The sequence below is a fragment of the Ostrinia furnacalis genome, unplaced genomic scaffold (assembly GCF_004193835.3).
Source record: "Ostrinia furnacalis isolate ACB-3 unplaced genomic scaffold, ASM419383v2 OfSCF2378, whole genome shotgun sequence".
NCBI lineage: Eukaryota > Metazoa > Arthropoda > Insecta > Lepidoptera > Crambidae > Ostrinia > Ostrinia furnacalis.
Genome location: NW_021132617.1, coordinates 713,183 through 735,199, shown reverse-complemented (window position 1 = coordinate 735,199; position 22,017 = coordinate 713,183). Strand labels below are relative to the sequence as shown.

The window sequence follows — 22,017 nt, the reverse complement described above, 5'->3', positions numbered from 1 at the left end:
GGTACGGCTCTATTAAGCACGCTACCTAACCAGCTTTAAGAAAGCTCCTCTTTACCCCCTCATTTCCTTCACGTTAAACAAGTAACAGTTTATTGCTACAGAAATTCTACGCAAGAAATGCCTTTTCAACCAAACCGGAGCATTTTGTAGTCCAGAGAAAATTACTGCGAGCCGGGAGATCGCTGCAACACTGTCATTAACGAAATACGGCTGCTGTAGTTCTGCTCACCTTGTTTACTACGGTGAAACAAATTTGGACTCAACTTTACGTCCTCGTAACAGAAAATTACGTGGCCATGCAAATCAGATGGGAGGAAGGGAAATATGTATTAACTCCGGACGCCTTTGAATGCGACAGAACAATAGTTCCTTCCTACGGTGGGAACACGTTATTATAACTGTCACTAAATAAATAACGCGATCGCGTATCGTCATCCGCTATATGCGCGTACGACGTTATTCACGTTTAGAAAGTAACGATTCGAATAAGTACAGTGACACTAATGTAAGAATAAATCACAGTACCTATCAACATTACGTTACATGATTAAAGTGATGATTCGATTTGAGCATCGATGAAAAATTGCGTAACACAATATAATATGGAAATGATTCCATCATATGACATAACTATACAACTATGATGGGATGCAAATTGTAAACAAATGAAGCTAGTGGTCCGGCTTTTTGTGGTTTCACAGAGTAAATCAACATGATGTGTTGTAAGAACAAAAAACTTCATTGATGTTATTCTCAACACGTTGATAAATCGATTGTTTTTGTTCTAGAATGTTTTCATCTAACAAGGATTCGATATGAGATTATTTATTAGTAAATACATTGTATTTGATCATGCAATAATTTTAGATCATTTTAATTAAGTGTGGGTGATTATCACGACGTACAGTAGCAACTAAACATGGTTTAAATAACTAATGATTAATTACGAATGTAACTCTATTTAACTAAATAGCATTGCATTTAAATGTAACAACGTGCAAATAAGTCTCCCACGCTTTTGTGAGAAATTTGTAGACTAGGTTTTAGAGATAAAATCGAGGTAGTTAAAACAGATGAATTATGTAAGGTTGAGGTGATGTGGCATTTAAACATTAGTACTCGTAAATGTACTAAAGAAGTGGGAAGACATTTTTATAGTTAATCTAGAATACGTAAGCATTCTAAAGTAGTAAACCTGAAATAGATTTAATACACGAGTAACTACTTTCAGTGATTCATTTCAGGTGTTTAATTCTGACTTAAACTTATTCTGACTGTCTAGACATAAGATTAGAGACGCTCGTGTAACTTATTATATTTGTTAAAAAGTGAAAAAATACATTTTCAGTAATAAAATTAAAATCCACTGTATAAAAAATAGAAAATAAGTAATTTATACTTCTCACGCTATTCCTTCAAATGTAAGTTATCCATTCAAGAACCTCTCTTCGGTCAGATTCAATATTTTTTTATATAAAAATATAAAACATCACGACATTGTTGAATGATCAAACGAACTTACCAAGTGAAGTTCGATCTAAATTATCCTGTTTTCGCCGAAGAGATTTATTTTACCATGTAGTACCCCTGTACGACAACCCAATCCGCACACAATATTCAGCGTAGTAGTATTAAAAAACAAAAGAGCGGGCAACCCCACCCCTACCACGCTGTGGGCTCGGTGTCCGAGCGGTCTCATTATATTNTTAATGGCAATAAATAAGCAGACTTTTTTTTTAATTTCGAACGGGATAAAAAGTATCCTATGTCCTTCTCCTGGCTCTAAACTACCTCCCTGACAATTTTCAGCTAAATCGGTTCAGCCGTTCTTGAGTTATAAGTGGAGTAACTAACACGACTTTCTTTTATACAGGGTGTTTCTTGTAAGGTGTCAAGCCGAAGGCAGGTGATAGGTGAGGACTAGACCTATCGATTTCATCCCTATGTATGTTCTACGATTTTTCGTAGTTTAGAAGTTATCGTTAATTTGATTTTTGATTTGATGAATTGTCTCTAAACGTGTTCTACGTAACGTACACTTAGTGGATTGCAAATATTAGTTAGTCCTAAGAAAGTCAAAAACATGTAACGGAATCTCCGACTTACCACATTAGTGGAGCGATTACAGAAAATAATGGCCTATTAAGTACATGTTTTTTTGTGTTATTATGAAAGTTCAGTTGTTGGGTCTAATTCTCGTCACTACACTGCACAACTTAAAATAATTACGTTTTTTGTCGGTAAAAACGTCCTGGTGACGTCACTTAAGCATTTTTCTTATACTGCGTGCGGTCGTTGCTCGTGCGCACAAAGGAATGAGACCGCTCGGACACCGAGCCCACAGCGTGGTAGGGGGGGGGTTGCCCGCTCTTTTGTTTGTTTAATACTACTACGCTGAATATTGTGTGCGGATTGGGTTGTCGTACAGGGGTACTACATGGTAAAATAAATCTCGGAGGCGAAAGCAGGATAATCACTGACAAATTATATTTTCACTTTATGATTTCACTCGTTTAATTTGCACATTTTAAGATTAAAAAGGCACTATTGCATCGTAATTATTTAGACTAAATTTTTTGCCGGCCCAAGTATTGATTGGCCAAATTACAACATTTTCCTCCAAATAATTTGCAAACACAATTGAAAAAATGATTAAAAAAAAGTGTGACACGCGCCAGACCTGTTGCTGGCTCGAGGACAAGAGAAAATTAAAAAACGTAAACGGTGAAATATTTCTAAACGTCTTGCCCAACTGAACCGTTGCCAGAAACAAACGGTAACTTTGCGAAACTTGTCGTGATCACTAAACCGCAGCTTTTCCGCGTCAAGCAATTTTATACGGACCCACTTAGGCGATATTTCTAATGTCATTAAATATTACAACGCACGTGACGATGGTTATCCGATAGGACGACACAATTTATGAGACACGAAGCTTTGCGTCATTACACTTACGAGTATGTGTGACTTTCTAACCACCTACCACGATGCAAATGCACTTCGAAATAATGGCCATTGTTAAAGCATTAGAGACCATAATACCCCACCTGTCGTTAATCACATAGTGAATTATTTTAATGATGACATGTGTAACTGATCACCAAATAAATAGAATAAAGAGAGCAATAAAATATCAGTTAACATACTCGTACATCAATCAACTTGAATGAATATAATGTTGATTGATATCATCTTATGTTTAGATCCAGTTTAGTGTCATTGAATTTTTCTTAACATGTAACACAGTCAAATTAGTTAACATCGACTCTTCCATCAAAGTAACTTCAATGTTTTTATAAACCTCAAAGAAGAAAAAGTGGCGAAACTCATTTCGCCGGTAAACTTGACGCTGTCATCTGAATAAGCCGGTGCATTACCAAATGCTAAGTTAGATCGTGAGTCACTGCGACCCTATTATAAATGCGGCGTACATTACGGCTCAATAGAGAATATTTAGTGACAAACTTCAATCAGAATCGTCTATGTATGCCTCTTAAATTGAAGGCGTCATGTTTGGAGACATTTCGCGGTAGTCCCATCTGGTTCCAAACGAGGTCGTGGTCTCTCTCGGTCAGCACCACAAACTGGTTTCATTATCAAAAGTCAATAACTTTCCGATGCATTCCGAGTCACGGCCAAGACTGCGAATAACGTAACGAGCAAAAGTCGCGGTGTAATTGCGGAAAGTGCGGTTGTAGACAACGGTGTTATCATCGTAAATAAAATTTTACGATCTCGCTCAACTTTCATTCTAATCTTTGTGTAAGTTTAACTTTCTAGTTAGGCCTTTTATTTGCTCAGTTAATTAAGTATGGTAACTCAATTATATACTCGTAAGTTAACTTCAACAGCATTTAAACAGCATTTAGAATAACGTACAAAGCCAGGAAAATTAAGGCCATAATCGGCACTATAAAAGCTATTAAATTGCTTTACAACCAAATGTTCTTGGACAAATACTGCAATAATAACCCAACACCCAAGTGATACAAATTAGTGCAATAAATCAAGGATATCACGAGCACTAAATCTTCAAGAATTATTAAGAGTTGCCACTGGCTGCCACAAATAACTAGTTATAAGTTATTTAGGTGCCAACCGGTGCAAAATCGGTAAAATAATTCCCATTAATCCAGCGAACAACTCATTTGCCCCATCAGATATTCCTAGCTTTGAATAGTTCATCTGTTGCCGGCAAATTGCCCCAAATTATACACAATCTTGAGCATTAGAAAACCGGGTGTTATTGAAATATCAAACTTTCACCTCAATGGTTTGGAATGTATGCAATCATGGCGGCACACTTCTTCGGCCATAAATAGTAATTGAAATGTTAACATATCTCTGTAAGTAATCTCATATGGCAATGATAAATGATTATGTAAACAAACAAAGATGATGATCTTTATTTAGCTAAGCTAAGTATGGATGTAAGTAGATAGACGACGGCACGTAAAGGTAAACGCTTTAGCATCTTCTGTAATTGTTATAAGTACTATTTTGCTACAAAAAGTCTGTTTGTGCTGTCGAATGCACGTCTTGTTTTCACTAAAGATAGACACTACAACACTAAAAATATATGAGACTCGTTCATTACCATTATACACGGAATCTATGCTTCCACATTGTAATCTACCGAAAAATAATGCGTGAAATTTTAAGCAGTATGTTCCTGTTCACAATATTTAGACAGTACACAATCTCGCGAGTTGATTGTAATCTAACGGTGACATATGTAAATAAAAATAGGTGAGACCCGTTCATTACCATAATGCACAAATCCATACCTACTCCAATAATACAAACAAACAAAATCTCCATCTAAAACACCGCATTGCAATTGGAGTAAACCGTTAGCACCAGTTGCAAGTGCATTTCAGTAGCACTAATATAAAAAAAAAAAAACAAAGCCGCTGTATCAAACATCGCAAGACGTCCGCACTATCTTCGCTCTAATTTCATCTAGACAAAACGAATTACTCCCAGCTACATCTAAATCCGTAGCCGGACTAATTCTCAAACAGAATCATCCGGACACAAGGAAAACGTGTTGTTGCTACAACAATAGAACGATAGAACAGAGACGATCTTATTGCAGTCAGCGTGGCAGAGGGAACAAATGCTTTAATTCAATATAAGACATAGAGATGTTACAGCCAAAACTCACAATCAGTCAAAAGTAGTTCCGCCTGATTTAAAATTTTACNAATTTTACTCGGCAAAATTCGTACAAAGTGATTAGTGAAAATTGCCAGGAAATCATCAAAAAGGTGTTATAAAACATTTTTAAAGCGTTTATGTGATTTGTGCATATCATGTCACCTATTCGCAGGTACTAGCATAGTACAGTAATGTTAATTTTCTCATATTTTTTAACCTCTGACGGAAAAAGGGGATGTTTGACATGTACCATCCCCACTTTCACCCCCCATAACCTTTAGCATTGCCGCAGACTACAGACTTTGTCGATAGTTGGGTCGGACTATTAACACTGTTAATCAGTAAGTATGGTGGACACTACTCCGATTTGGAATCGGCTGATTCTTTAGGTACCTATACAAATTGAATCGGGCCCCACTATCCGTCGACTAAAAGTGTGTAGTCTGCGGGTAGTCTTGAACTCATAAACGTAGTCAAAATTGATTTTGACCGATTATGAGTTCCGACTGTAACAGAGATACTAGATGGACGTCTCAAGCTCTCCTTTTAGCCGGCTTATTGCTGTCTCGCAGAAACCTCTTGCAAGTCCGTTTAATGAATAGCTTTAGTTCAAATGCGTTGAGCGTTCTGCAGTTGATATTAATTATGAAATGGAAGTAATCGTTTGTTAACGTGCTTAGGGCGGTCTAGTTATTTTCTGGTTTTGTTTTCTTTTACACGTAAGTACCTACTCGTACATGCTTTGTTTGTACGGTTCCACTGATTCTAAAATTAATAATCCAAACGCATCTGTAAAGGAAAGACGAAGATTTTGGCACATTCACGAGTATTATGTTTTACTTAACTAAGTTCAAATATGAAATACTAGCTTTCCGCCCGCGGCTTCGCCCGCGTGGAATTTTGTCTGTCACAGAAAAACTTTATCGCGCGCGTCCCTGTTTCAAAAACCGGGATAAAAACTATCCTATGTGTTCTTTCCCGGGACTCAAACTATCTCTATGCCAAATTTCATCAAAATCGGTTGCGAGGTTTAAGCGGGAAAGCGTAACAGACAGACAGACAGACAGACAGAGTTACTTTCGCATTTATAATATTAGTTGGGATTGTCTACGACAGACTTAAGTAATTTATTATTGTTAGGTACTTAGTGAAAACTAACCTTTGTTTTAGTACATGAATTAATTGCGAAGCTCTTGGTCTCATTGGAGTTGAAATTAGGTTTCTGCCGCCACTAATAATTTAAAAGCTTTTTGCGAGACTTTAGTTCTATATTCAGCGAGATTGAAAAGAGATCAATGATAAAAAATCTAACAAACATTTTCGCCTTATTTAAATCGTAATAGAGCCATGACATTTTAAAAACTTGAGGGATATTATTCGAAAGGTTGTGCCGGTATTAAAAAGCTTTTTAGTTTTATTTGAGTCAGTCATATCTAAACTATGTATATTCCTTTCTCTTCTAATGACGCAAATAATAATATTGTTCCGTTATTTTCAGAGGCAATCATTAGACTATTGTGTAGGTATATCTCTGACCACGACTGGTCAACAAGTTGACCTCTAGTCATTGGAAATGTTCTAGCAAAATCAGCTCACGGAACCAGTTAGATATTATGATTTTACATACNTTACATAGCTCTATTTATGCGTTTAACTAATACTATCTCAATTTCCTACAATAAACTATTTATGCCTACATTTTTATTGACATATTTTGTGTATTATCAACCATAAATTGATTGACCTCACAATGTTACATCGCGGAATGTGTAACACATTTTTGTGACCGCACAAACCCATAAATTGGCTAACAAGTTGCAAAAATATTACAAGTACTTATAGTTCTAGCTTTGCAACAGAAAAGTAAGGCACTATTATCTGCGATAAATGGTGTTTCGTCAAGCCATGTAGGTACCTATTATACTACATTATGGTATCGCACTTAAACACACTTGGTATCGCCTACATTTTTGTTTAATTTCTGTCAGTTCTAATGATAGTTATTATGCAAGTAAATATCGAATATTTACGCACCAGTAAAGTTCTATAGAAAACTAGCTATATCCATTAAATTTGAGTCAACCTTAAAATAGGTGCACTTAAGTATTGCGGAAACTAATTGAATTAGTGGGAAAAAATGGAAACAATGGAAGTCTCGTTCGAATCTGCAAGTCACTTATTCGTAACATTTTGAGAGTATTTTTTAGATTTCTAAGTGGAACTTTTTTACGACACACATCGTGAGAAAATGCAAGGTTTTTAGAATGACTCAGTCGAGGAAAAGCCGATTCGTATCGGTGCAGTAGGCGACTTGTTTATGTCAAACATTAACTAACAAACACAAGGAAGTTAAGCTGCTCTCACATACGTCACTTATATCGCGAGTTTAAACATATTTTTGCATTTCTTTTGTCCTATAACAATATTTACATATCGCCCGTTCACTAACAATGAGGAAATACGTTTCCAACAAAATTTATTACCAGATGTCAAATTCTAAAACTTTCAATAGAAGACCAGGTTATTTGTTTTGCTCCAGTCGGATCATTTGTCAATGTAACTGGAACAATTGTTCAAGGTGATATCTTACGATTTCCGTAAGGCCCGGTAATTTGTTATGAGGGTGCCGTAGGTGAGAGCCCTTCGTGACGCTTTACGAGGCCCACACGTAAGCTATGACGCGAGTTACGGCCGAGCGGCACGCCAGTGTTGATTGTTTCTGACTGCATTGTTAAATGCTGTCCAAGTCATAAAAAACAGACAATAAATAAATAAATAATGTTCTTTATTGCTTCTACAACTTACTTAGCATAACCACTTTGTCAGTAAACCATCATTTTATGTCACTTAGTAAGTAATAAATATTTTGAATTTTAAAAGGTATTTTTGCACGTGATTTTTAAAGAGCCGATATTATAGCTCACTTCCGAACAGATCTTTTAATTAATATCATTTTTTTACCCAAACAATACTTGTAGCATGTTTTAAATAAAATGTGAATATTTCGAGATGTTACACAGTAGCTCACTTCTTTATTACGGATGCTATTACGACTTTCATTCAGCATAAAAGTATTGGCAATGACCGCTTTTTAATATAATTGGTGAGTGTTGCGGAAAACAACTACTTATTTATAGACTTTTACATCCGCATTATAACAATTTATAAAGCTATAAAATTGCCGTAAACGTAACTTACAATTTCTTCCTCCGTTAGTTAGAGAAATATACTCGTACTATTTGAAAATGTGCTTTGTTTATAATCATGTCCTCTCTTGTTAATAAATAAATAATATTTTATTGTATTGCATTGCAGCATGATATATTATTATGTTTTTCTTTTAATTATAATGTGCATACCAAATCATCTAACTAATATAAACTAGCAATGCCAGATACAGTAGTAAAAATTATGTCACGTACGGATTTGTACCTACACATGGTACACCTACTTACAAAAGATAACATTGAAATTAAAGTCTCTTAAAATTCAAATAATTTATCACAGAAGTCTGAATTCCGTCTGAAAGATCTATAGTATGGGTATATTATTATTTTAATTATAATGACACGTGCTAAAATTTTTAAAACAAATCGGAGGTCGCCTTTCCCTTGCACCATACCAGTTGACCGCCGGTGCACGATTAGGGTCAAGCGCCAAGGTCTCGTTACATAACTCGAATATCGGAGCTAAATAATTGATATCGGCCGCTGTTACGCACTGTCCAACGTCTTGATTGATCGACTTTGTGCGAGAGAAATGGAACGGATGCGATTCGAATCTAGAATCGATGGAGCGTCAAAAAAGAAATGACATAGACTGTCGTTTGTTTTGTTTTTGAGAGTTCGCTGATTTGAGTGTGTGCGATTTGATTTACGATTGTGATTATACTCGTACCTAGTTTCATATTTTGTTTTACTATTTTTATGGCATGATTATTTTATTTTAGGTAAGTATAGATATCCTATGGTTTCAAAATTAATTGTTTTAAAACGTCATAATTTTAAACATTGAAATAACCGCGGGATCTTAGTACCTGTGTGCCTACCATGAGTTTACGTTAGGTGAGCTCGCTAGCGAATACGTCAAAAAATTATATGAAGATTTTATTTCTTGAAAGTAGCCACTAGGGGCGCTGCACAATATGTCATACATTTAAATGTCATTTTTTTACGCAGTCGCTAGCGAGCACACCTAACGTAAACTCATGGTAGGTACACTGTTTTATTAAACAGTTTTTAAAACTCTATTCTAAAAACNTATCCTATATAACTTTTATCTAAATATTCAATTTATTATTTTGTAAAATTTTTGCAAAGAAAGTTTCAAAATTAATTGTTTTAAAACGTCATAATTTTAATCACTGAAATAACCACGGGATCTTATCTCACTGTGTAGTATTACCTGTTTTATTAAACAGTTTTTAAAAATCTATTCTAAAAATAGGCTAAAAAATATTTTTAAAAGCTGCAGTCGCGGAAATAAGTTCGTGATTTGGTTGACGAGCACGTTGCAAACTATTTATGTCGACCAAAAATAGACCACTAACCGGTTGACAAAGCAACCAAACAGGCACTTGAAATATTGACCTACAAGGCCTAGCATGACAACATTAACTAATTACTTTGAAGCATCGAATAGCTGTTATTTTTAGCCCAGCTGAGATCCTAATTAGTTCTCAAGTAACGTAAAATTAAATAATAGTTGCTTCAAAATAGAGTTTGCGATAATAAGTCCCGCTATTTTTGTATCATCTTTTAGCAAAATTAAATTGCGTCGCTAAGGATGTTAGGATGTACAGCTACTGGAGCGAGCGAATACGTCGTAGGCGTCAAGCAATAACATTCATAGGTTTTTCGTGACTTCCACGCGCTCTAGTGGAAATGCGATTAGTAAAGTCAAGATATGAGGAACGTGACTTCTCGCTTGGATGGGAACGCTACATTTTAGCACGAGTAAATATGAAAATTGCTTCAATCCAAACAAACTAACCTCTAACATAAAATCTCGCATTGATCGGATTTGTAATTCGCCATGAACGGAGTGAGCTCATATTTGTCGGGTCCATAGAGAAGATCCCCTTTCTATTTTCTCTTGCATTTAAGAGATGAAAGTTAATGTAATAAAATATACCTAAATATCTTACTCGTAAACATTTTTTATCGATGATGACAAAAAATAACGATACAATATTAATTCCTTGTTAACATAGTAGATATTCGGTATAAGATAGCCATTTTTACCACGCCACGAGCTCATCATCGAATAGTTCATCAAATCAAACATTTTTTTCGCACGATAAATCACAGTGATATCTCAATGCTATTTTTGTATCAAAACAGATCTCCGAATAAAGTGGCGTACCGCGAGATATCTATCTGCGAAGCGTTCGCGCTGCGCTGTCTTATTGATACGATGCATTGTTCGATAACCATCTCCACTTAGCACCTTATGTTTGCTCTGACTTTGGACTATCAAATATCAAAGCATCTACAGCCTTGGTATTTACCGTACCCCAGTTTCCTTCAACCTTTGGTATTGCCATTTCATCGATAGTCGTATCGATCTTGATAATACACAATGCGCCTTGTTAAGGCACTTGTCTTGTCCCACTGTCGTCGCATAAGCGACTACTTATCAACTATTTTCAAGCATAATAAACGTCCACACGTCAAGTTCCGATAATTTATATCCCACGGTGTAGTAGGATGATGGCAGAATGGTATCTTAGCGAGTGTTCCCACCACGAAATTAAATGAGCATCATTTTGCGAATCTTTCAGACAGTTCTTGTCGCTGATACAAGCTAGTGGAGAGATTTCTGTAATGTAAATAGTCAGGGAGCAACTCCATACCTATAAAATATGAGGTCTATGTTGTACGTTTCTTTTTCGATAAAATGGTCGTTTCTCATCAACGGTGGGACAATACTATCCTACGGCAATGACTCTCGTTCTGTCAACGTCACTTGACGTTTTGAGTTCATTGTCAAAGAGTGACCCCAGGGTATTAGTGACTGGAAGGTATTTGGGGCAGCGTAATATAATCGCGATAACAGCCAATGAGCACAACGGGCGCTTTGAATTAGCAAATGAGCTGTCACAATGACAATATTGATTCATGAATTTAATTTGGCCGACACAGTAGCCCGTTAATTTAGATAGCGGTGAGTGATCGTCGCGATTGTGGGTTTAGTTTATTCGTATTATAATGTTATTTCATGCAATTTTGCTAATGGATAAAATTTGCTAGCTGCTAGATTTTATTAATGAGGAATAAAAGGTGCTCTTACGTCGTAGTGTCGGACTCTACATATTTTTAACACGAATTTCAATATCCCTAAAAGGTTTCAACGTTTAATTCGTTTAGTTCTAATAAACTGTTGTCCTCAAAACAGCCCCCAATTTGTGATTAACTTTGTGTTAAATTCTTATTATTTAAAGGCCTACTCAAACCTGAGCGATATTCGCTGCCGCTGTGGGTAGAGGTACATACCGCGCGGGTTTCGCTCAGGTATTTAGTATCAAGTATTGTGGCTAGAGCGACCTGAGCGATATTCGCTGCCGCTGTGGGTAGAGGTACATACCACGCGGGTTTCGCTCAGGTATTTAGTATCAAGTACCGCGGCAAATACCGCTTAGGTCTGAACAGTATTATTACCGCATACACACTGGGTTTTCTCTGCCGCAGACGGTAGCGAATACCGCTTAGGTCTGAATAAGCCTTAAGGCTTTCAATAAAATTAGCTGTGATAGACACATAGGCGATATGAGTAAATATCTGATTAGGGTCCTACAGAATTGGGCTAACTTAATCATGGGCGTATCCGTTCTTTCCAGGAAACCTAAAACTTACAGGACCTGTTGTGTCTAGATACTACTTTTGATAAATTAAAGAGGGTTATGGTCCAGCAGTGAAGACTAAATTACCTACCTACCTGATGAAGATGATTAAAAGTGTAGTGTGGATCAAAATGTATATTTATAAAAGCGAAAGGTCACTGACTGATTGACTGACTGACTCACTCACTCGTCACGAAATCTCAGAAACTACGNTCAGAAACTACAAGTGCTAGGAGTCTCAAATTTTACATGGAGGTTCCTTTTAGAACGTAGATGCTCACAAAGAACGGATTTTACGAAACTCTACCCCTGAGGGGGTAAAACGGGATCCAGGTGTACGAAGTCCAGGGCTGCCGCTAGTTATTTATAATTTTTATTCCATCCTATTACAAAACAAATGCTAACTAGAATCAAATACCCACGTGACTCAGCACGATTGTGCAATCATTTTGATTTGTTTGTTGTCTGCCTTTTCATTAAACAAAAGCGTGCCGATAACTGCCCAACGCAGATCATGCTCGATAACGGTATTTGACATTGCCTTACATCGTGACATTTGACATGACCTTACAGCCCATGAAGGTTCCCGTTTGACATTGTTACACAAAGGCAGTAACACTAATTATATTGCCTTAATGAAATTGGGCGGGCTAAAGAAATATTTCAAATTATAAATAAAGCTTCAAGGAGATTCGATAACTAGTTATTTGTACCTCACGAGCTAAATACTGAAAAGGCTATTAACACTTACAATGTCAAAAGTCACTTCTTGCTTATTGTGGAATGTCGACCATGTAAACTTACTTTCATACTATAGGTATAATCCTAAAAATAATCCTCTTTTTATTGCCATTAACATCATATGGCTTTAAAATCCCAATAAACAAAAATCGCAAATCAAGATTACTATCAGAAAATTAATAAAAACAAAGAAACTTCTTGTTGAGCACTTGCCAAATATTGGTCTCGAAGTGTGGTACTGGCACTTATTATAAGTAACATTAGATACCTCAGTTGATCAGTCCTTACTTTGTGTCGTCATACTCATAAATTATTAATCTGCAAAAAAACCTTAATTTGGTAATCCGACCATAACATTTCGGTAATCGAATTAATCCGGCCCACCTTTATTAAACTTTTTATTCGCTCCTGCGAGTGGAGGGTTAAAATACGAGTATTAATAAGAGAGGGCAATAATTTCTTATTGGCTCTAACTTGTATTTATGGGCCTCGTCTGGGCTTTGAGGATCTCTCCTCCCTCCATCGGATTGGACACACGGCGGCATTACGTTTGGCGTTTTAGAAAAAATCGAACTACTGCTACCTGTTATAAGGCTTAGTCATGCTTTGAATTTTTTGTTCATGAATACTGACTGGTAAGTTATACGGTAGGATAACTTATACAGTGAGTTCAGACTAATGTCTCTGAGTTACTTGTTTCTATTCTAAATACTCCCATATTGTTTTAAAATGTTTTTTCAATTCGTGATCTTCATCAATTCAGCTAATAGTAAGTAGTTGAGTATTTAATATGAACTTCTTATTAACGTCAAAGAGCATGATCTACTATTGATCCAACCAATAACACCCATTATCTCATGATCGTCGGTCCATCAAGCATAGGGGTCTTACACTAAGTTTGCCAACACATGAGACCAATTTGTTTTAAGCCCTAATAATTATTATTTAATAAGTNTTTGGCAAACCATACTTTGCCAAACAATAATTTGCTAAACAATAATATGCCAAAAAAAACATTTGCGAATTAAAAGTTTGCAATAAGTTGCTTTGCCAAATGAGAATTTGCCAAATGAAAATTTGCGAAACGTTGTTTGCGATGTGATAATTTGGGAAACGTTTTTTGGCCAAACATTAGTAATCCGTAAAACTATTTTGTTCGCAGTCTGGTTAATGGTTAACCCAATTATCTGAAAACAAATGATTCAGCCATGTCATGTCAGACGCTTTTGTTAGACTAGTTCGAACACATTAGAAGTAGAAGACTAGTAAAACATCACATTCGATCTAATTACAAAGCTCAAAGTTAGTACATACCGTGTGAACTGAACATATGTTCATCAGTAATTTTCACATAGTATTGTTGTATACAATCGACTTCAGACGTCGACTAAAGACTAGAGCTTTACAATCCNATTTAATAAGTCACTTGAGCACAACGGAAACAACCTTAATAATCACAAAGATCAACTTAATTAGAATAGATAACAAACCATTCGTGTAAGTACTTACCATCGACATGTTCCCAAATTACACAACTCAATTTACACAAGAGATAATTCGGCTTATAACCAAAACTAAGATTATACGTAATACTGAAATATCATCTCGCTTACATGACGTAATCAATCTCCCAGACGATTAACATGAGCCTCCCATAATGAACAGGAGCAAACGTGCAGTCACACGACAATGAGAACAGTAAAACCATTTATTACTTGGGGATCGTGAATGAGATCGCACCTGCGATAAAATAGTGTACCAACTCAAAAGAGCGATAAAAATAATAGTCTAAAGTGCCACTGCTTTTGCTTCACTGGTACTGAAATCGAGGGTCATTTTCAGGCATGTTTTTCAAAATTTTACGCGTTTGAATAAATAAATGTGGAAAAAAACTTATAAAAATATTTAGTAGAATAATTAAAAATGTCAACCACTTTTAATGAGAAAACACGTAATATAATTTTGATAAGGCGACTTCTCCAATTCTCCAAAAAACTGTAAATTTTTAGTGGTATGTATATTATTGTATATCAAGTTGCATCCTTAATCGGTCTATTAAACCAACATAATTTGATTACCAAACCTAGAAATAGTGCTAATACAACTCAAGAAAAAAATTAAACATTCATAAAAATATTGCTCATGAAATTGCTATTCCTTTGGAATTACGATTATCACAATTTAAACTTGACCTGATTTCTCAGCTGTGGTCTATTAAGGCCCGATACGACTAAACTTTTATTCGAGAATAACTCCTGGTATAACTGGCACATTGACAGTTTCAGTATGAGAAATTTATGTCAAAACTGACGATTTATTCTGAGATTAATATTTATTCCAGTTTGGTCGAATCCACCCTAAATGGATTAGCTGATCTATTTGACGAACACTCCGACAATCCTTTAAATAGAACTATTATACATTATACACCTATTTCTCTTATTGCGCAAAAAATAAAGGTCAAAATCGATACAAAAGGCGTTGCTGGTAATGTTAACATAATGCATAGTTTGCAATGAGCAAGACAATAACCAGGTATTCGGGTTCTACTCGCATTGTGTAATTCGTAATGGGATTGTCTCAATGTCAGTCTGTACCGCTGTTAAGGTAATTAAAAATTATAATGAACGTATGAGAAATACACTTTTCTTGAATGGGAGGTGGCTTTGAGCATAAATCGCTTGCATAATCGTCTGTCAATACAAAGATGATTATCAGTAGACAAGGATCTAAATTGACTGTAATATTAAATTAGGAAATGTTGTATTAATTTAATCGATTCTTAATATAGTTAGAGTACATCTTGAAAGATGGACAGTAGTAGATTGCAATCAATTTCAACACCTAATTGCAAAGAGTCACATCAATCTAAAACGCCAAGACAAGTACAAAAGCAAATAGAAATAGGTATTGCTTACACCGCATCATAATTTGTTCCTTATCTTTACAAATCTTTTAAAGCCACAAGGTTAATCAACATTTGTAAAAAGCTTCTCAGCATTAGCTTCAGATGAACTAACGAAGTATTACTTTAACAAGACAATGCTAAAGTAATAATTCTTAAGAAAACTACTTTATTTCGTCTGACGTGCAATTTAACTAAAGCGGGCTATTTCCAAATAAGCAGTTTAATTTCTCACGGCACGCCCACACCTTACTGTGTAGTTAAAAGTTGTTTTCGACTCTATTTTGTAGGTCGTAAGGAATATGAAGCTATTTGAATATTTACAGAGCAATCAATTCCCGAAACGGCAACCTTGGGAGTGTTACATCGAGCCCAATATTATAGACTAGTAACCTTTCAGCACATTGTAGTTCATAATTGACACTTTAGTGATGCGTCGACATCATAAAATAGAGATTAATCGATAAAAATTAAAGCGGTGATAACGCAATGGTGTCGGTGTCGGGTTAGATCCAAGGAACGCGGGTTCAAACACCGCCGAAACGATGGAATATTGTGGTGAACCAAAAAGCATTTAAGCTTACCACGAGGGGATTTAAAAAAATCTCTATCCAAATAGAAAATCACGTTAGAGTTGAACTCCTCGATTTAAAGGTTCTAGGTGTTATTTTCGTAGGTAAGGATAGGACACTCAGGAGTACCTAGTGTAAAACTATTTTGTTCGCAGTCTGGTTAATGGTTAACCCAATTATCAGAAAACAAATGATTCAGCCATGTCATGTCAGACGCTTTTGTTAGACTACTTCGAACATTTACAGAAGTAGTAGACTAGTAGAACATCACATTCGATCTAATAAACAAGCTCAAAGTTAGTACAATAATACCCTGTGAACTGAACACAAATGTTCATCAGTAATTTTCACATTAGTATATTGTTCTATTCTATACAATCGACTTCAGACGTCTACTAAAGACTAGTGCTTTACAATGCGATCGTAATGAGGAGCACCGAGTAACGATTACTCGCGAGAATCGAGTCTATAGTCAGGTGATATCGACACTTCAACTGGTTTTGCATAATAATAGCACAATGGGCCAGGATCGTGTAGTTACAAAATGCCGAAGAGTGACACCTTCTCCAACGCCCCCTGGAGCTCATGAATTATTCGGAGTTGTGACACGCGGCCCCCGCACTATCGACAACTAGTGATGTATGAATCCGATAAACATTGTTGGCAAATCTTTAGATCTCATCTTTTGGCTGAAAATGTAATATAAACTTCAATTGCTTAATAAATCATGCCCTCAAAATTGAAATTATAATACAAACTTTAGCCTTTTAATTCGGCTCTATCATTAAAACCTTTTATTTGAAACTTAATCTTCGTAGGTTGAATTAATTTGCAATATTTTATATTAAGTAAGAAGGTGACTTTCCGTTTTCAAAAATGAAAATAGATTATATCCTGAAAAAGTTTTCCCTAACATTTCCCTCAACAACATGATCATTTATCAGAATAAAGGACTTTTTGATGAATATTTATAATCAAACAAAATGTTGAACAGGAAAAAATATTTTCGATGTTTGAAAACTTGGTAAAAATATTGAACACAAAATAAGTGCTATTAAATAAAATATCTACTTTTTCCTTAAAAACACGATACTGTAATATAAGTTTATTAATAAAAGTTAATATTCTTTGCAGAGCCAGCGTTGGAGTGGACGGAACACTTAATAAAGGGTGAGTTANGTGTGTGTTACCAGTGATAATATATGGCTCGAAAACGTGGCCTTTGAATATAGGGTACAACGTGCTATGGAGAGGGATAAGCTTGGTGTTTCTTTACGAGACCTAATCAGAATTGAGGAGCTCCGTAAACTAACTAAGGTCGCTGACATAGCCCGACGGATTAGCAAGCTGAACTGGCAATGGGCAGGGCACATAGTACGCAGAACTGATGGTCCATGTCCAGTAAAATTAATGTTTGAAAGGGAGTTGAGATGTCGTTCTTTGTTGACCAAGTACTTATGGCAAATGCTAAAATTGATTTAGAACAATTTAAATTAACCATAGTAAAGATATTAAAATATTTGCAGTGGAACAAAAAGTGATGGTGAGAGACATGAGAAAACCATTGGTCTTTGCCAATCATGTACTTTGGGCTTTGTGGCAGGTGGTGGCCAGTTTAAACGCTTTGTTTAAAAAAAACATTTATCTGATTCCGATATTACGATACTGGGTCGCTCAATATCGGAATTGAAATATCGGATCTCGCAGTCCGAGATTCCGATATTACGAGATTCCGAGATTCCGATATTCATGCCCTAGTGAGTTAATATAATTTACTGCGTTATTTTTAATATAAATATAAATTACTCACTCGTTTAAACGAGCGGAAAAGGGACATATTTAACACTTCAAATATTAAACGTAAACAATGTCAATGTTAGTCGAAAAAACCTCAGTCAGACTAAAAATACTAGTGATCTTTTCAAAATCTCAAACTTAATTCTTTACAATACACCTAGTATAGTTTTCCTTTTGAAAATCAATCAAAGCTAATAAATACACGACTTATTTAACTCGATGATAGGTAGTAAAATAAATATGTACTTCAAACTATTCAAATTAGTTGTTTTATCCAGCACAACTTAGTTATCCTTTGCCACTTGTTTTTAATAAAAGATTTGAATGCAAAACAGATATGAATTATTTATTTGCTCTTATTATAAGTGCTATCGTTGAATATTAGAAAAGATGTCTCATTACTATTCGTTCGTAGTGCCTTAAATTGATAAAATCTCCTTTTTGGCTATCAAAATAAGGCTTTGCATATAAATTCAACATTTGTTTGTTTTTCATTTAAAGTAATTGGAAAATACGTTTATAATGCAAATCGAAAACGCAAATGGGCACCTCAAGCATAAGAATAATTTTGCTGGTTCATTTTTTTAAACACCTTAATGTGGTAGAGCTACTTTACATAGTACGATTTGTTTTAAACATTACATTAATTGTCATTACCAGCAATATGTGGAATGAGACAAACTCTATAAGTCACGATTTAAAAAAAAATTGACAGGCAAATGACTTGTCACTTGTCACTCATGAGTTTTCAGACTGCGTGACATGGCATTGGTGGGACAAGATGGCACATTGCCACACACACCTTAATCAGCTGTCAACAGGGTTGAACTTTAATATTGTTTTAGGTTGTTTTTGATGTAATGAGATTTAACAAAAGAAAATACTGTCACAGTCGCGTGTAAAAAACACCTTACATACAAGCAATTTAGGCCCAGAACACACGGTGAAACGCAATTGCAACGAAACCGCAACTTCTAGTTACTTTTGAGTTGCATCTATGTTTCTGCCATAGATTCCGTTGAGAGACAGTTCGTTGCGGTTGTAGTTTAGTTGCAATTGCGTTTCACCGTGTGTTCTGGGCTTAAGGGATAATTTTGAACGTATTTTTTATATCTCACCTTCAAACGGGTGACTCCTGGCAGAGTGCATTCGTCTAGAGTCGGCTGGATAGCAAACACTTCCCTTAGCAATAAAATAAACAATTAAAGTATTGAATGAATAATGATCTTTAATTCATTGCAATAATGTTCATTTGGTATCTTCTGAGGCACTTCAACTACAATAGGTACGAAAATAATGTAGCAATAAGGATCACAATAATGGATAAAGTCAAAGTCAAAGTCATAATTTCTTTATTTATTTAGACTAATAAATAGTTCTTACAAATCGTCATATGCTCTTAAGGAGCCTCTACATGTCTCATAATCTTTTTACCCTACCAGCGCTTCGAGACCAACATTTGGCAAGTGCTGAGAAGAAGCGCCGCAACAAACTCAGTCACCACTGTCTGCCGGTTAATATAAATAAATAGAAATAGTAGTAGTAGGTACATTCGATTCAGGAGCAGTTCACTGAATTTACCATGCATTCTTGTATGGTGTATCATAAGAATGGGTATACAAGATTGCGTGGTATATTAAACAAGGTATTGACGTGCTAATATCTAGACTTACATATTAAGGTACTAGTAGAAATGACTCGCATACATAAATTTGTATAACTTGGATTGACCAGTCCCCGAAAGCAGCGCCTGTTCACAGACATGACGAGTGAACCAGCCATCGCTTCACTCGACCATATTAGAGGGAATGTAACGTAACGTTACGTAACGTTGATAGTTGTATTCATTATTGTGATCGTACCTATTCAAACGCGTAGGATGACCTTTAGAATAAATACAAATAAACTGTTATTTCGTATCCACGATTTTGAGTTGCCTATTGAATATTAAGATACAAAATCCACTACGATGCGATGGAATTCGCAAAAGGCTCTTTGTGCTTTTGAAGGAAAATTAATTGTCACTTACGTTATCTAAATCAAAGAATTCTGCTTGCAGAGTTATAGGCAAATATACCAAAAATGTTACACATATTATCTATAACACACTTTATTAAAAAAGGGTGAAAACAACATTTTTGAAAGATCTAGGTGTCCAAAGATACTCATATAATGTCCTTTATAGACGAAGTTTCTCTAATGAAAAAAATACTAAAAAAAAAAACAAATATTTTTTAAAGAATGTTGAGAAATGTCTGTCGGAGTTCAGTTTTTAAGTCTATATAGAAGTTAAAGTTAAAACCAATCCCGCCAAGTAAAGACCTTTTAACCTTATTTAATTGATGGTCTCCGTTAATTGACATAATATCCTCTTCATTACCCAAGATGACATACACTAGGTAACGGTGATAGGACACTCAAAATCCAACAACGGACTTCATGAAGCGTCCCTAACATAATTAAGTGAGGCGAAGCTAAAAGGTTCACTGTCAATATCATCCGCTGGGATGCTGCTAAATGGATTAGGGTAAACAGCATAAACAGCCTTTTGTATCCGAAATTAAATGTCAGCCGACGTCATTATTCAGGGCGGGTTGACACGCACGATCGCGGGCGGCTGCCATTGCGCGTTGATACAAAGAGGGCGGTTTACACTCTACGATTTTGATATCGATTAATATATATCTCACAGGACCGTTCATTGTGGAAAACCTTGGAGGAGGCCTTTGTCCAGCAGTGGACGTCATTTGGCTGAAACGAACGAACGAATATATATCTCAGTGTTCATTATTTAATGATCACCTTTTCTAAGATGCAGCTTGCAAAACCACCTTATTATGCTATTGAGATTGAGCAAAGTTATTCATAGTAGTATTATAGAAACTTAATAAGTAATATGCAAAAACGCGCCAAAATCCTGGTACTCTCAGTTCTTTTTTTACACTCCAAATACAGATACTACTGGTCATAAATTCGGAAACTAGTCACGAAAACCACTTTTTCCTGTACAAATAAAGTAAGTATCATAAACAACATAAATTTAATAAGGTGAAACGTGAAGGTGCGTATTTTATTTCGACATTGTTCATTTACTATGGTGCAACTTTTTTCTAAGTATCAAAGTTGGCTTGTGGTTGTCTTTGTATTTTTTGTGTTCCACAACCAGTATGCAATGTCTCAGCTGTATCCTTATTTTCTATTGTTGCAATCAAACGTGCTATGAATAATGTATCGCGAGCTCGCTTTGTCGATGACACACAAAAATGCAAGATGTAGAAAAGCACTCAGCTCCGATCGTCTTAAAATCATTTGTGTTGCTTTTGTATTCTTATGGCAATAAAGCGGCTGCCTTTGAAGACATTAACGTCAAAGCTTAAATTCCCCTCGCATGGGTTTTTGATGGGTTTCTTTAAGGCAAATAAATATAAACAAAGATGACAAATTCATATATTAAGGAGACCGATTCGTTTGATGTGGAATAAATAAAAGCCAACATAATCGGGACGTGTAAACGCGGTTTAGTTAAACCATTAATTATATTCGTAACGGCTGTCGAAGATGCCTCCTAAACCAAACTTCGCGCGGTCTAAACCGAATTTATTAGGAATTCATTTTGTGTGACTGAACATTGTCGCGCTCGTTATATCGCCATAACAACCTACTGTGTACCAGCTAGATGTATTGTCGATTATACTAAACAATAGCTAAATAATGTACAGATAATCCTTCTGTTTCTCCTTTACAACAATTTCCACTGTGTAGGTATCGAGCACTTTGCCATGCTTAGGTATTAAGATTTGCAACTACAAAAAATTCTATGTAGCTTCCTACACTGTGAGAATAATAGTAAAAAAATACTCAGTTTATTTATTTAAATTAATCTGATTCAAATAAGAAAGTACACAGCCAAAAGAAATGGTTAATGTAATTTATTAACTGCTTTATCTTTGAAAATCTATTTGCATCTTATTAAATGAGATTGACAGATTCATTTAAAAAGC

The 22,017-nt window shown here is 35.5% G+C and overlaps 1 protein-coding gene across 3 annotated transcripts in view; it reads left to right on the top strand.

Annotated features, from left to right (window-relative positions):
• The window catches only part of LOC114355276 (uncharacterized), a 157,738-nt gene that overhangs the window by 67,443 nt on the left and 68,278 nt on the right, over positions 1-22,017 (top strand). For all 3 annotated transcript variants that reach the window (XM_028308036.1, XM_028308038.1, XM_028308037.1), the window contains one exon: positions 17,354-17,389. The gene's annotated coding sequence lies outside the window, so the exon portion shown is untranslated. The remainder of the gene's footprint in view (positions 1-17,353; positions 17,390-22,017) is intronic.